The sequence below is a fragment of the Salvelinus alpinus genome, chromosome 24 (genome assembly GCF_045679555.1).
Source record: "Salvelinus alpinus chromosome 24, SLU_Salpinus.1, whole genome shotgun sequence".
NCBI classification, from domain to species: Eukaryota; Metazoa; Chordata; class Actinopteri; order Salmoniformes; family Salmonidae; genus Salvelinus; species Salvelinus alpinus.
Genome location: NC_092109.1, coordinates 27,499,732 through 27,514,850, shown reverse-complemented (window position 1 = coordinate 27,514,850; position 15,119 = coordinate 27,499,732). Strand labels below are relative to the sequence as shown.

Genomic DNA, 15,119 nt, shown 5'->3' with positions numbered 1-15,119 from the left:
CCATAAATGATGCATCAGGATTGCATGCATAATCTGAACTATTAATATCAAATGAAAACTGGTCAGTATGAATCAGTCAGTCGTTGTTATGACAACACACAGGTCAAAGGAAGGGCAACCATAGCTTACTTGACTTTTTTATCTATGCGTGTGAGTGCATATCTGCTAGATTGTGTTTATCATGTGTTTACATTACAGTCTCTACTTGTGGTATATGTGATGCTACAGAGGATACAGTGTGTTGCTCCCACGGCCTTATTACCCCTGTGGGCAGATTGTAATGGCCTCTGGCCTTCTTCATGGCCCAGTGTTTATGGGAATGAGGGTGTTTGCTTAATTGCCTGCCTGCACCCTTCTCCTCTTATTTCACACCCACTGCACTCACTAGCTGTAGTTCTAGCTGTAACCCCACCTCATGTGAATACACTTCAAGCTCCATGTTTGCCCACACCATTCTGCCTCACTGCTCTGTTGGAGATGTTTTCAGGCAAACTTCCTCTGTAATCTCCCTTGCCAGCTCCATGCTACTGCCCCTGTTCCGGTCTAGAGGTCCTGTATAGAGAAGGACCGTACCAGGAGGCACCAGGGCCTGCAGCCCACTCAGCCAGCCTCAGCCCATCTGCCCACCCAGTGTGAACACGTTGGTAGGTGGCCTGGTTCATTAGACCACGGTTTTCACTGGCATGAGGTGGAACATGGTTTAGCATTTGAATGGTTTACAGGCCAGCCAGTAACAAGGCCAGCCATTAAACAAAACAAGCTAGAATAGTGAAAGTGGGCAGTCAGATCACAGAAGTCCAGCAGAGTAGTCTGTCTGATCTGTACAGCAGACAAGTGGTGAGTTCCAGGTCACTATTAGTTTCAGGTCCTACCCTCTGGCTCCTGGTTTAGATTCCCCACTGTTAAGACTAACAGGTACAACAGTGGAGGCTCCTCCTCAGAGGAAGGGGAGGAACATCCTCCTAAGTGAATTTCATAAAAATAGTGAAACATTTTTTAAAAGTTGTCATTTTTAGATAAAACTATACTAAATATATTCCCGTCACCAAATCATCTATTAAAACACACTGTTTTGTAATGAAGGTCTACAGTAGTCTCAACAGCACTCTGTAGGGTAGCCGCATGGTGTAGCCAGAGCACAGCTAGTTTCCCTCCTTCAATACAAAACCTAGGAGGCTCGTGGTTCACACTCCTTTCCATAGATGTACACAGAAATGATGACAACTTCCGGAGGACATCCTCTAAACTATCAGAGCTCTTGCAGCATGAACTGACATGTTGTCCACCCAGTCAAAGGACCAGAGAATAAATCTAGTACTGAAAGCATAAGCTACAGCTAGCTAGCACTGCAGTGCATAAAATGTGGTGAGTAGCTGACTCAAAGAGAAGACAATAGTTAAACAGTTTTGAACAAAATAATTTATTAAAAATGAAGGATAAGCAAGAGAGAGACAGAGAGTGAGTTAGCTATAATTCATATTTTTTCACTTTCAGTTTCTTACCAAGCGAATGCAGCTAGCTAGTTTAGCCTACTCAAACACCTGGCTCAAACAGAGATGGATGCTATGTTAGCTAGCTAGCTATAGTTATCCAACACCAGAACTCTTCCAAGTCAAGGTAAGCTTTTGGTTTTATACATTTATTGCCACTGGGGCCCGCCGGTGTAAATGCTAAACTGTTTGCTAACTGTACATTGTACTGCATAATTGTAGTGGGTTTACTAATGCGTTAGCTACTAGAACTATGTTGACTTGACGTTAGCTAATATGGTGACAACGATGTAGGCTGTGTGTAGCAGTTAGTGGTTATGATATGAAGGTTTGGCTTGGAAAGTTTTTTTGGCAAAGGGAAAAGGTGAGAGGAGGCGAGCACGTAGATGCGAGAAGGAATTATCCAACGATCAAAGGGATCGTGCTGTTTATATGTGGCTGCTATGAAAGTGAACTGTGTTTGCTTGTGATCAGGGGTGTATTCATTCTGCCGATTCTGTTGAAAAACGTTTCTTAAATGGAAGCAAATGGAACGAAACGGGGATAAACATACCTGAACGTGTCCAATATAAACTCTAATTTGCAACTAATAATTACACCCTAGATCAACTAGATGCAGACAAGATTTTGCAAGGCGGTATTGAATGTGTCAATGTCTGTCACCTTAATTACTAACATTTCTCTCGACCCGTACACTTAAAATTGTCACGCCCTGATCTGTTTCACCTATCCTTGTGCTTGTCTCCACCCCCTCCAGGTGTTGCCCATATTACCCACTTATCCTCTGGGTATTTATACCTGTGTTTTCTGTCTGTCTGTGCCAGTTTGTCTTGTTTGTTCAAGTCAACCAGTGTTTTGTCTCAGCTCCTATTTTTCCCCAGTCTCTCTTTTTCCTCATCCTCCTGGTTTTGACCCTTGCCTGTCCTGACCCCATACACGCCTGCCTGATCACTCTGCCTGTCTCTGAGCCTGCCTGCCGTCCTGTACCTTTGCTCCACCTCTGGATTACCGACCTCTGCCTGACCTGACCCTGAGCCTGGCTGCCGTCCTGTACCTTGGCCCCACTACTCTGGATATTCGACCCCTGCCTGCCTTGACCTGTCGTTTGCCTGTCCCTGTTGGTTCAATAAACATTGTTACTTCAACACAGTCTGCACTTGGGTCTTACCTTGATTCCTGATAACACTACTGTTCAAAGGGTTGGACTCTGGGATGCTGGCCTTCGAGGCAGATTTCCTCTGTCCAGTGTCTGTGTTCTTTGGCCCATCTTAATATTTAATTTTTATTGACCAGTCTGAGATATGGCTTTTTCTTTGCAACTCTGCCTAGAAGACCAGCATCCCGGAGTCGCTTCTTCACTGTTGACGTTGAGACTGGTGTTTTGCGGGTACTATTTAATGAAGCTGCCAGTTGAGGACTTGTGAGGCGCCTGTTTCTCAAACTAGACACTCTAATGTACTTGTCCTCTTGCTCAATTGTGCACCGGGGCCTCCCACTCCTCTTTCTATTCTGGTTAGAGACAGTTGCACTGTTCTGTGAAGGGAGTAGTACACAGCGTTGTACGAGATCTTTAGTTTCTTGGCAATTTCTCGCATGGAATAGCCGTTTCTCAGAACAAGAATAGACTGACGAGTTTCAGAAGAAAGGTCTTTGTTTTCTGGCCATTTTGAGCCTGTAATCGAACCCACAAATGCTGATGCTCCAGATACTCAACTAGTCTAAAGAAGGACAGTTTTATTGCTTCTTTAATCAGGACAACAGTTTTCAGCTGTGCTAACATAATTGCAAAGGGGTTTTCTAATGATCAATTAGCCTTTTAAAATTATAAACTTGGGTTAGCTAACACAACGTGGCATTGGAACACAGGAGTGATGGTTGCTGATAATGGGCCTCTGTACGCTTATGTAGATATTCCATAAAAAATCAGTTTCCAGCTACAATAGTCATTTACAACATTAACAATGTCTACACTGTATTTCTTATCAATTTGATGTTATTTTAATGGACAAAAAAATGTACTTTTATTTAAAAAACAAGGACATTTCTAAGTGACCCCAAACTTTTGAACAGTAGTGTACGTTGTAAACTTTCATTCATAGGCTAGGTTGTAGCAACCTCATGATGGGTATAGGGATCGTTTGAATATCATGTAGTAGCCTAAACCTATCAATGTTACATTGAGCTGAGTGAATGGAATATGAATGACAGTCATCCAATATGCTGTAATAGAAATAAGGCCATGCTCATAAAAGAATTGCGTCCTCCCTCATCTTACTGACCGCCACTGAGGTATAAGCACTCCTTCACCCCTATAGCCATTTCCCTTTTCAATACAGGGAAGGCTAGGGATGATGATGTTGAGGAAGACGATGGTAATATGTTGTTGATGAGGATGATGAAGGTGATGTTGACAATGTTTTTTTGTTTTTGTCAGCACATTGTTGATATGTTGTTGACGAGATGATCTAAGAATGCACAGAGCATTTACTTATGGGCTCCTGAGTGGTGCAGCGGTCTAAGGTACTGCATCTCAGTGCAAGAGGTGTCACTACAGTCCCTGGTTCGAATCCAGGCTGTATCACATCCGGCAATGATTGGGAGTCCCATAGGGTGACGCACAATTGGCCCAGCGTCGTCCGGGTTTCCCTGGGGTAGGCTGTCATTGTAAATAAGAATTTGTTCTTAACTGACTTGCCTAGTAAAAAATTATAATAATTAGGCAGCTTTGGCTTGTATGTTGATCACTAGTGTGCCTACTGTATAAATGTGTATTGATGGCTGTCAGCCCTATGACTTGATGGGCCAGCTCATTGTATTCACATCCATTTGATGTGATCACTGTTTTTTATGCTCCTGCTGCAAAACCAATTGCTCTCTGTGACAACTAAAGTTGAAACTTGAAAAGCATTTTATACACAGCTCTTAGGGTTTCACACCATAGTTAATTACATGCCAATAAATCAAATCAAATAGTATTTGTCACATGCGCCGAATACAACAGTGAAATGCTTACTTACAAGCCCTTAACCAAGAACGCAGTTTTAAGAAAATATAGTTCAGAAAATATTTCCTAAATAGACTAAAGTAAAATAAATAAAAATGAACACAAAATAACAATAATGAGGCTATATACAGGGGCTACCGGTACCTAGTCAATGTGCGGGGAACAGGTTAGTCAAGGTAATTTGTACATGTAGGTAGGGGTAAAGTGACTATGCATAGATAATAAACAGCGAGTATGCAGCGGTGTAAAAACTACTGTACAAACACCGTAATTGAGTGCAATCGGAGCTGGGAAGGTGTATAAATGTGTATAAATGTGAACTTTGTGGCGTCAGTCCCCTAAAACAGCCGTTTGGTGAAATACTACTAGCGTGCCCTTCCAGGAGCCTCCCCCAGACCTGATAACTGAGTGCTGCTTTATCTGAAGTGTTTTCTGAGTGTTGTTTTGAACCTTTATCGGTGTTATTTAATGATTTAAGGACTGAGATATAGCACCCACAATCCTACATCATGACTCAGTCCGCCTCAGACGATGCCCTTCACATAGACCAACCATGACACAGCCGGAGCTCAGACGCAACAACCGCATTCCACTCTAAGGTTGGTTCCTTACAACTGAAGTTGAGGCCACTGAGGTCAGAAAGTAGACGTTTTTTAAACGTTGTGGAGCGGAGCTGCGTTTGTCTGACTCTCAGTTGTATCAGGCTGTGAGAGGTAGACATGCACCCTGAGGCCCCGGACTCTAACCACACATGAAAAGGCTCATCAAACCCAAATCACATGGTTGATTAGAGATGAGCAGACTACAAATACCCCTTCTCTTTGTTTGGAGGATGAGTGCAGAAGAAAGTCGGAGAGTGCCGAGGAGAGAGAGAACTCCCTAGACCCTTCTTGCCTTCCTCAACTCCCTTCTCTCCCTCCTTTTCACTTTGCCTTCTTCATTCCTGTCTCCCTCACACATACCTGCACGCAAGGGAACATCTAGGTTTTCATTCTTTGTAATATCTTTTTATTAAAAAGTTTCATAAGAGAGAAGTGTGTGTATTTGAAGCAGAAAGATGGAGATATTGAATATCCAACGTCAGAGACAAAGAAAGAGACAGAGCTAGAGAGCGAGTTGGTTTCAATTAGGTGGATGTTGAAAGGGAAATCTGTCTCTGGTTTGTTAAAACAACTACATGTCCTTTGCCAGAATAGTTTGTTTATGTTTTTTCTTATTGCTGACATGGCTCTTGGACCTTGTTCTCCATTCAATGGTCCCCCAATTATCCATAACGCTCTGCGAGGCATACAGAAAATATTATTTATACCACTTAACCTTTATGAAAGAGAGGGAGGTGCAGGCAGAGATGGAGAGAGAAGGCAGGGATAGAGAAAAACAGGGAGATATGAGGGAGAGAGGCACATGGAGAGATGGGAGGGAAAATTAGCGAAAAGGTTTGAAAGAGAATTCAGATCAAACAAGCACAAAAACAAGGTAAAAGCCAAGCATGTGTTTTTACTATAGTGATGCACTGTTTTGAGAATTCATTTCATATTGGAGGGAACGTCGTCAGACACCCCCCACCACCTCACAGTGAAACCATCATCAGTGCAATCTTAAGACTGCAATTACTCCATTCTCCACAGCACGCTCTCATGCTCTGCCAAGGCTTTGATGGCCTGCCAGGGAAGCACCTTTGAAACAGAAAATTAAAAATGAGAAGGACGGTGAAAGGGGATTTGAAAATAATACTGGCAGGTAGCTACGAGGGTGTGTAAAATGAAGAAAGCAAATGTTAGTGTGTGGAGGTAAGCCATACCCGTACCAAACATGTGAAAGGGAGAAACGCCCTTTATGTCATGCACCCTTTAACGGATTCCTGTCCATATCCTTAGGCAAGATTTATTGAAACCATTGGATTACTGAAGAGATTTCAGCAGATTAATCTTCTGCCAAGAATCCCAATCAACACTCCAAATGCAGCTTCCACCACTAGTCCCTTTTCTGACTGGTAACATTCTCACTGGTCATGTGTTAATAATAAATCAGTTCCAGATAGCTCTGTCGCTGTCCCTGATCTCAGGTAACAACAGTGGTAACATTCCCCACAAATTTGTTCACATTTCAACAGAAGGTGATGAAGGACGAGAAAGTGGTTGATAGGAAAAAAAGAGGATACACGGAGAGATCGAGCTACTGAGTAAGTGATGAAAGGGTGAATCCACTAATGAAGAGATGACAGAGGGAAGGAGAGAGAGAGAGGAGAGCGAAAGAGAGAGAGAGTAATCCCCACAGACTGCTTTGTTGTCTGACTGACAGTGGAGCACTCCACAAGAGGGCTGGGTGTGTGTTGTGTTGTGTAGGATTATCCTCCCTTACTCGCACACCCCTAATCCGAGGTCAAGTGGTACAGCCCATTTGGTGCTTTTTCCAAAGTCACTTTCACAAGACTATGGAAAACTTTAGTTTTGTCTCACAAGCAGCATTTCACTGCACGTTTGCCCATATACAGACAGCTCACCCATTCACACACATACACAACATACCCACTGGACTTTCCATTGCCCCTCTTCATTTGACACCGTTTAATCTCCCCAATCTAAACTATTTATCTGTTAAATATTTAGACTGGAAAACACACAGGCCTAACACAGACACACCCAGACACTCATAGTAAACCAAACACACACACCCACACCCACCCACCCACCCACCCACCCACCCACCCACCCACCCACCCACCCACACACCCACACACACACACACACACACACACACACACACACACACACACACACACACACACACACACACACACACACACACACACACACACACACACACACACACACACACTGCTGTCAGAGAGGGAGGTGTCACCAGACCTGGCGCCAGGATAAAGTGACTAAGGGGACAGTTGAAATCGGTGAGGGGGCACAATTTTGGGGGGTTCTTGCATTGGAATTATATACCACAATAAACATAAAGTTAAAATGCTGAGACTCTGAGATCATTGAGTGCTTTGGAAGTGACAGGTTGGCGCAAAATCTGCAACCCATCTCCACTGCACTGTGTCAGCTCAGTGGACAGCGCCCTACACACTAAAGCAAGGCCATTTTGGTAATGAATATAGGCTACAAGATAGATAGGGTAATTCACCTATTACAAACTGCCAATGTGAATGCAGCCGAATACAACTTATTTTTCTTTCCACAGTGCAGTGCATTTAAAAAGCTCCTTGCTTCATGCGTGCCTAGCGAATCCTTTTGGTTCTATCAATAGCATGCTTCCAGTTAGAATACCCAGCTTGGGTGAAGGCCTTGTCTGTGTTAGCACTGGACCCAACACAGAACTTTCGACATGGGAACTAAAATGCAGCATCTGCAGTAACTGAGTATTCCAGCCACTCTCTTCCTATAAACTGGTTGCTATTAAATTAACTTTTTAGACAGAAAACCTGTGACTAGGGTACAAACCTGGGCTGGCTCCTCTGTTCCAAGATTGTCAGGGATAGTCGGGGTGGATTGGGCTGTTGAGCCATTATCTTGGCGGCGCATCGCGGCAGTGGCATATTAGCTGGTTAGCGCTAATAACACTAACGCCTTTTACAGCTAACTAAACTTTGTAGTGGTGGGGTGTGAGTGAAGCAGCTTTAACTGCAAGCTAAACTTGACTTGACCCCATCCTTATATATCCAAATCCAATATTACAGGCGGAGGCATATATCTCGGTATTCACATAGCCTACAACGTTATTCACGTAGCCTACAATGTTATTCATGTAGCCTACAACGCTATTCACGTTGCCTACAATGCTATTCACGTAGCCTACAATGCTATTCTTGTAGCCTACCACAGATAAGCAGCGTTTCCCCCCCGCTTTTTATAGAAAAACAAAGGAGTCATACAGTGGGGAGAACAAGTATTTGATACACTGACGATTTTGCAGGTTTTCCTACTTACAAAGCATGTAGAGGTCTGTCATTTTTATCATAGGTACACTTCAACTGTGAGAGACGGAATCTAAAACAAAAATCCAGAAAATCACATTGTATGATTTTTAAGTAATTCATTTGCATTTTATTGCATGACATAAGTATTTGATCACCTACCAACCAATAAGAATTCCGGCTCTCACAGACCTGTTAGTTTTTCTTTAAGAAGCCCTCCTGTTCTCCACTCATTACCTGTATTAACTGCACCTGTTTGAACTCGTTACCTGTATAAAAGACACCTGTCCACACACTCAATCAAACAGACTCCAACCTCTCCACAATGGCCAAGACCAGGGAGCTGTGTAAGGACATCAGGGATAAAATTGTAGACCTGCACAAGGCTGGGATGGGCTACAGGACAATAGGCAAGCAGCTTGGTGAGAAGGCAACAAGTGTTGGCGCAATTATTAGAAAATGGAAGAAGTTCAAGATGACGGTCAATCACCCTCGGTCTGGGGCTCCATGCAAGATCTCATCTCGTGGGGCATCAATGATCATGAGGAAGGTGAGGGATCAGCCCAGAACTACACGGCAGGACCTGGTCAATGACCTGAAGAGAGCTGGGACCACAGTCTCAAAGAAAACCATTAGTAACACATTACGCCGTCATGGATTAAAATCCTGCAGCGCACGCAAGGTCCCCTTGCTCAAGCCAGCGCATGTCCAGGCCCGTCTGAAGTTTGCCAATGACCATCTGGATGATCCAGAGGAGGAATGGGAGAAGGTCATGTGGTCTGATGAGACAAAAATAGAGCTTTTTGGTCTAAACTCCACTCGCCGTGTTTGGAGGAAGAAGAAGGATGAGTACAACCCCAAGAACACCATCCCAACCGTGAAGCATGGAGGTGGAAACATCATTCTTTGGGGATGCTTTTCTGCAAAGGGGACAGGACGACTGCACCTTATTGAGGGGAGGATGGATGGGGCCATGTATCGCGAGATCTTGGCCAACAACCTCCTTCCCTCAGTAAGAGCATTGAAGATGGGTCGTGGCTGGGTCTTCCAGCATGACAACGACCCGAAACACACAGCCATGGTAACTAAGGAGTGGCTCCGTAAGAAGCATCTCAAGATCCTGGAGTGGCCTAGCCAGTCTCCAGACCTGAACCCAATAGAAAATCTTTGGAGGGAGCTGAAAGTCCGTATTGCACAGCAACAGCCCCGAAACCTGAAGGATCTGGAGAAGGTCTTTATGGAGGAGTGGGCCAAAATCCCTGCTGCAGTGTGTGCAAACCTGGTCAAGAACTACAGGAAACGTATGATATCTGTAATTGCAAACAAAGGTTTCTGTACCAAATATTAAGTTCTGCTTTTCTGATGTATCAAATACTTATGTCATGCAATAAAATGCAAATTAATTACTTAAAAAATCATACAATGTGATTTTCTGGATTTTTGTTTTAGATTCCGTCTCTCACAGTTGAAGTGTACCTATGATAAAAATTACAGACCTCTACATGCTTTGTAAGTAGGAAAACCTGCAAAATCGGCAGTGTATCAAATACTTCTTCTCCCCACTGTACATAACCACCCAGTGGCTTTCCATAGTCCCCAACACACAAACACACACTCCGCCATGCGCTCTGTCTATAGTGCTGATACAGCGCAGTGGAGATACTGTCATTCAATAATTTTCATTTTGCTATTTTTATATAGAGACATAAAACTTAAACTGAGGTGGCACAAGTTTCAACTGAAGGGGCGAAGACCCCTTTTGTCCCCTCGTGGAGCCAGGCCCGGGTGTCACAGGAGTATAGGACAGGGTGGATTGTTCCTCACCACTGGATGTGTAAACAAGGCGAGTCTTATGGAGTCAAATCCGATTCCAAAGTTGAACTGGTGCGAGATGGTGCACACGAACAAGATGAAACATCATATTGCATGAGCAAACACTGAGTTAAGAGAAAACAATGTGGTCGAGGGAGCAGGGGATGGGTCCAGCGAGTGCACTGGCAGGTTGAGAGCACAAACTCAACTTGAGAGCATGCAAGTGTGACTTTGAGCGAGCAGAACGTCATTATCACAGATCCATAGACGCAGGAAGAGGCTTGAGTTGGGGGGATCCCCTTTATAACAAATCATTGCATGCATCTTTAATCGCATTTGCATAGTGGCATACAGTTGAGCAGTTATGTTTTTAGGATTTCCACACATGGACCCAAAAAATGTGCATGTAGATAGTTTTTTGTTGCCTTTTATAAACGCATGTCATGCAATTCAATGTCATTAACATGGTAGAAGACATTAGCAGAATATTTTTTAATACCACACAAATGGCCAAATGCAGTCTACTGTGTTTGCTTCAGGTAGAATATAATTCCAAATCAAATAAAATGTTATTTTTCACATGCGCAACAGGTGAAATACTTACTTACGGTAAGGTTGTATTCAGCGCATGTGACGATAAACATTTGATTTGGAATTGCATTGCAAATTCTCTATTTTTTCTTATTTATAATAATTTGCTTTATCATTTTATTATTGTATACCATTGTTATTATTGTGGACTATTTATGACTACAAACCAAATCTTTAAATATTGGAAACATTTTTATTGGCTAAATTAAGTTCTATCTGTCTTTTTAAATTCTGTGCTCCATATTTAGGTTATATAGTGTCTTCAGAAAGTATTCACACCCCTTGATTTTTCCCACATTTTCTTGTGTTACAGCCTGAATTAAACATTTATTACATTGACATTTTGTGTCACTGGCCGACACACAATACCCCATAATGTCAAAGTGGAATTATGTTTTTAGAAAACATTTTGTATTCATTTAAAACGAAAAGCTGAAATGTCTTAAGTCAATAAGTATTCAACCCCTTCGTTATGGCAAGCCTAAATAAGTTCAGAGGTAAACATGTGCTTAACAAGTCACATAATAAGTTGCATGGACTCACTCTGTGTGCAATAATAGTGTTCAAAATTATTTTTAATGACTACCTCATCTCTGTATCTCACACATACAGTTACAGTTGAAGTCGGAAGTTTACATACACTTAGGTTGGAGTCATTAAAACTAGTTTTCAACCACTCCACAAATGTCTTGTTCACAAACTACAGTTTTCGCAAATCGGTTAGGACATCTACTTTGTGCATGACACAAGTAATTTTGTCCAAAAATTGTTTACAGACAGATTATTTCACTTATAATTCACATAATTCACTTCTAGTGGGTCAGAAGTTTACATACAGTAAGTTGACTGTGCCTTTAAACAGCTTGGAAAATTCCAGAAAATTATGTCATGGCTTTAGAAGCTTCTGACATCGTTTGATTCAATTGGAGGTGTACCTGTGGATGTATTTCAAGGCCTACCTTCAAACTCAGTGCCTCTTTAATTTATATCATGGGAAAATCAAAAGAAATCAGCCAAGACCTCAGAAAACAAATTGTAGACCTCCACAAGTCTGGTTCATCCTTGGGAGCAATTTCCAAATGCCTGAAGGTACCACGTTCATCTGTACAAACAATAGTACGCAAGTATAAACACCATGGGACCACGCAGCCGTCATGCCACTCAGGAAGGAGACGCGTTCTGTCTCCTAGAGATGAACGTACTTTGGTGCGAAAAGTGCAAATCAATCCCAGAACAACAGCAAAGGACCTTGTGAAGATGCTGGATGAAACAGGTACAAAAGTATATCCACAGTAAAACGAGTCCTATATCGACAAAACCTGAAAGGCCGCTCAGCAAGGAAGAAGCCACTGCTCCAAAACCGCCATAAAAAAGCCAGACTACGGTTTGCAACTGCAAATGGGGACAAAGATTGTACCTTTTGGAGAAATGTCCTCTGGTCTGACAAAAATAGAACTGTTTGGCCATAATGAGCATCGTTATGTTTGGAGGAAAAATGGGGAGGCTTGCAAGCCGAAGAACACCCTCCCAACCGTGAAGCACGGGGGTGGCAGCATCATGTTGAGGGGGTGCTTTGCTGCAGGAGGGACTGGTGCACTTCACAAAATAGATGAAGGAGGAAGGGAGGAAAATGTATTATGTAGATATATTGAAGCAACATCTCAAGACATCAGTCAGGAAGTTAAGGCTTGGTCGCAAATGGGTCTTCCAAATGGACAATGACCCCAAGCATACTTCCAAAGTTGTGGCAAAATGGCTTAAGGACAACAAAGTCAAGGTATTGGAGTGGCCATCACAAAGCCCTGACCTCAATCCTATTGAAGATTTGTGGGCAGAACTGAAAAAGCGTGTGTGAGCAAGGAGGTCTACAAACCTGACTCCAATATACCAGCTCTGTCAGGAGTAATGGGCCAAAATTCCCCCAACTTATTGTGGGAAGCTTGTGGAAGGCTACCCGAAACGTTTGACCCAAGTTAAACAATTTAAAGGCATCGCTACCAAATACTAATTGAGTATCTGTAAACTTCTGACCCACTGGGAATGTGATGAAAGAAATAAAAGCTGAAATAAATCATTCTCTCTACTATTATTCTGACATTTCACATTCTTAAAATAAAGTGGTGATACTAACTGACCTAAGACAGGGAATTTTTACTTGGATTAAATGTCAGGAATTGTGAAAAACTGAGTTTAAATGTATTTGGCTAAGGTGTATGTAAACTTCAGACTTCAACTGTATATGTAAGGTCCCTGTGTCAAGCAGTGAATTTCAAACACAGATTCAAACAAAGACCAGGGAGGTTTTCCAATGCCTCGCAAAAAGGGGCACCTATTGGTAGATGGGTTCAAAAAAATAGCAGACATTGAATATCCCTTTGAGCATGGTGAAGTTATTAATTACACTTTGGATGGTGAATCAATACACCCAGTCACTACAAAGATACAGGCATCTTTCCTAACTCAGTTGCCAGAGAGGAAGGAAACTGCTCAGGGATGTCACCATGAGACCAATGTTGACTTTAAAACAGTTGCAGAGTTTAATGGCTGTGATAGTTTTTTCCTAAGGATGGATCAACAACATTGTAGTTACTCCACGATACTATCCGAAATGACAGAGTGAAAAAAAGCAAGCTTGTACAGAATAAAAATATTACAAAACATGCATCCTGTTTGCAATAAGGCACTAAAGTAAAACTGTAAAAAATGTGGGAAATAAATGAACTTTATGTCCAGAAATACAAAGTGTTACATTTGAGTACCGTTCTTCATATTTTCAAGCATGGTGTTGGCTGCGTCATGTTAAGGGTATTCTTGTCATCGGCAAGGACTAGGAAGGTTTTTTAGGATACAAATAAATGGAATATAGCTAAGCACAGGCAAAATCCTAGAGGAAACCTGGTTCAGTCTGCTTTCCAACATACACTGGGTGACAAATTCCCCTTCAGCAGGGGACAATAACCTAAAACACAAGACTAAATCTACACTGGAGTTGCTTACCAAGACAACGTTGAATGTCCCGAGTGGCCTAGATAGTTTGACTTAAATCGGCAATGATCAACAACCAACTTGACAGAGCATGAAGAATTCTAAAAAGAATCATGTGTAAATATTGTACAATCCAGGTGTGCAAAGCTCTTAAACATTTACCCAGATAGACTCACAGCTGTAAACATGTTTTGACTCAGGGGTGTGAATGAGATATTTCTGTATTTAATTTTCAATAAATGTGAATAGATGTTTTTTTAAACATGTTTCCACTTTGTCATTATGGGGTATTGTGTGAAGATGGGTGATAATTTTTTTTTATTTAACTTAATATTAGGAAGTTGTTATTAATGCACACTCAGTGTATATAGTATAAATCAAATCAAATTGTATTTGTCACATGCGCCGAATACAACAGGTTAAAAAAAACTTACAGTGAAATGCATACTTACAAGCCCTTAACCAACAATGCAGTTTTAAGAAAATTAAGTGTTAGGTAAAAAATAGATAAGTAAAACATTCAAAATATAAATAACAAATAATTAAAGAGCAGCAGTAAAACAACAGTAGCGAGGCTATATACAGGGGGTACCGGTACAGAGACAATGTGTGGGGGCACCGGTTAGTCAGGTAATTGAGGTAATATGTACATGTAGTTAGAGTTAAAGTGACTATGCATAGATAATATACAGAGAGTAGCAGCAGTGTAAAAGAGGGGGTGGGCGGGTGGACAATGCAAATACTCTGGGTAGACATTTTATTAGCTGTTCAGGAGTCTTATGGCTTGGAGGTAGAAGCTAATAAGAAGCCTTTTGGGCTTAGACTTGGCACTCCGGTACCTCTTCCCGTGCGGTAGCAGAGAGAACAGTCTATGACTAGGGTGGCCGTGGCATTTTCCTGTAAAGAGTAAAAAAAAAAATATATATATATGAATACAATTCTATGTACAGATAAATAGTTAAGCAGTTAGATTAAACAACTCCTTTGTAAGATAAATATATTAAAAAGAAACATGTATGCAAACAGGTGAATTAACACTCCTCAGTCAAGCAAGCTAAAACCCACATGGTAGCAAAAAACTAACTAGCAGAAATTGTTAACAACTTAGAAATGATTTAAACACACTTTGTTGTAAGCTACTATTTACTAGTTAACAAAAAGTAATATATGTCATATAAAATATATTCACCCCACCCAGTGTTGTAATTAACTTACCAGAAAGCATGTAGTCCTTGGCTCAGACAGTGTAGTAGTGTGGGCTCAATAGCATCTCATTAGTGTGCAAGATCTTGAGAATCAGCTGGAC

At 41.8% G+C, this 15,119-nt stretch overlaps 1 protein-coding gene across 1 annotated transcript in view; it reads right to left on the bottom strand.

Annotated features, from left to right (window-relative positions):
- LOC139552461 (ephrin-B2-like) overlaps positions 1-15,119 on the bottom strand; it is a 65,543-nt gene that overhangs the window by 38,284 nt on the left and 12,140 nt on the right. The window lies entirely within an intron of this gene.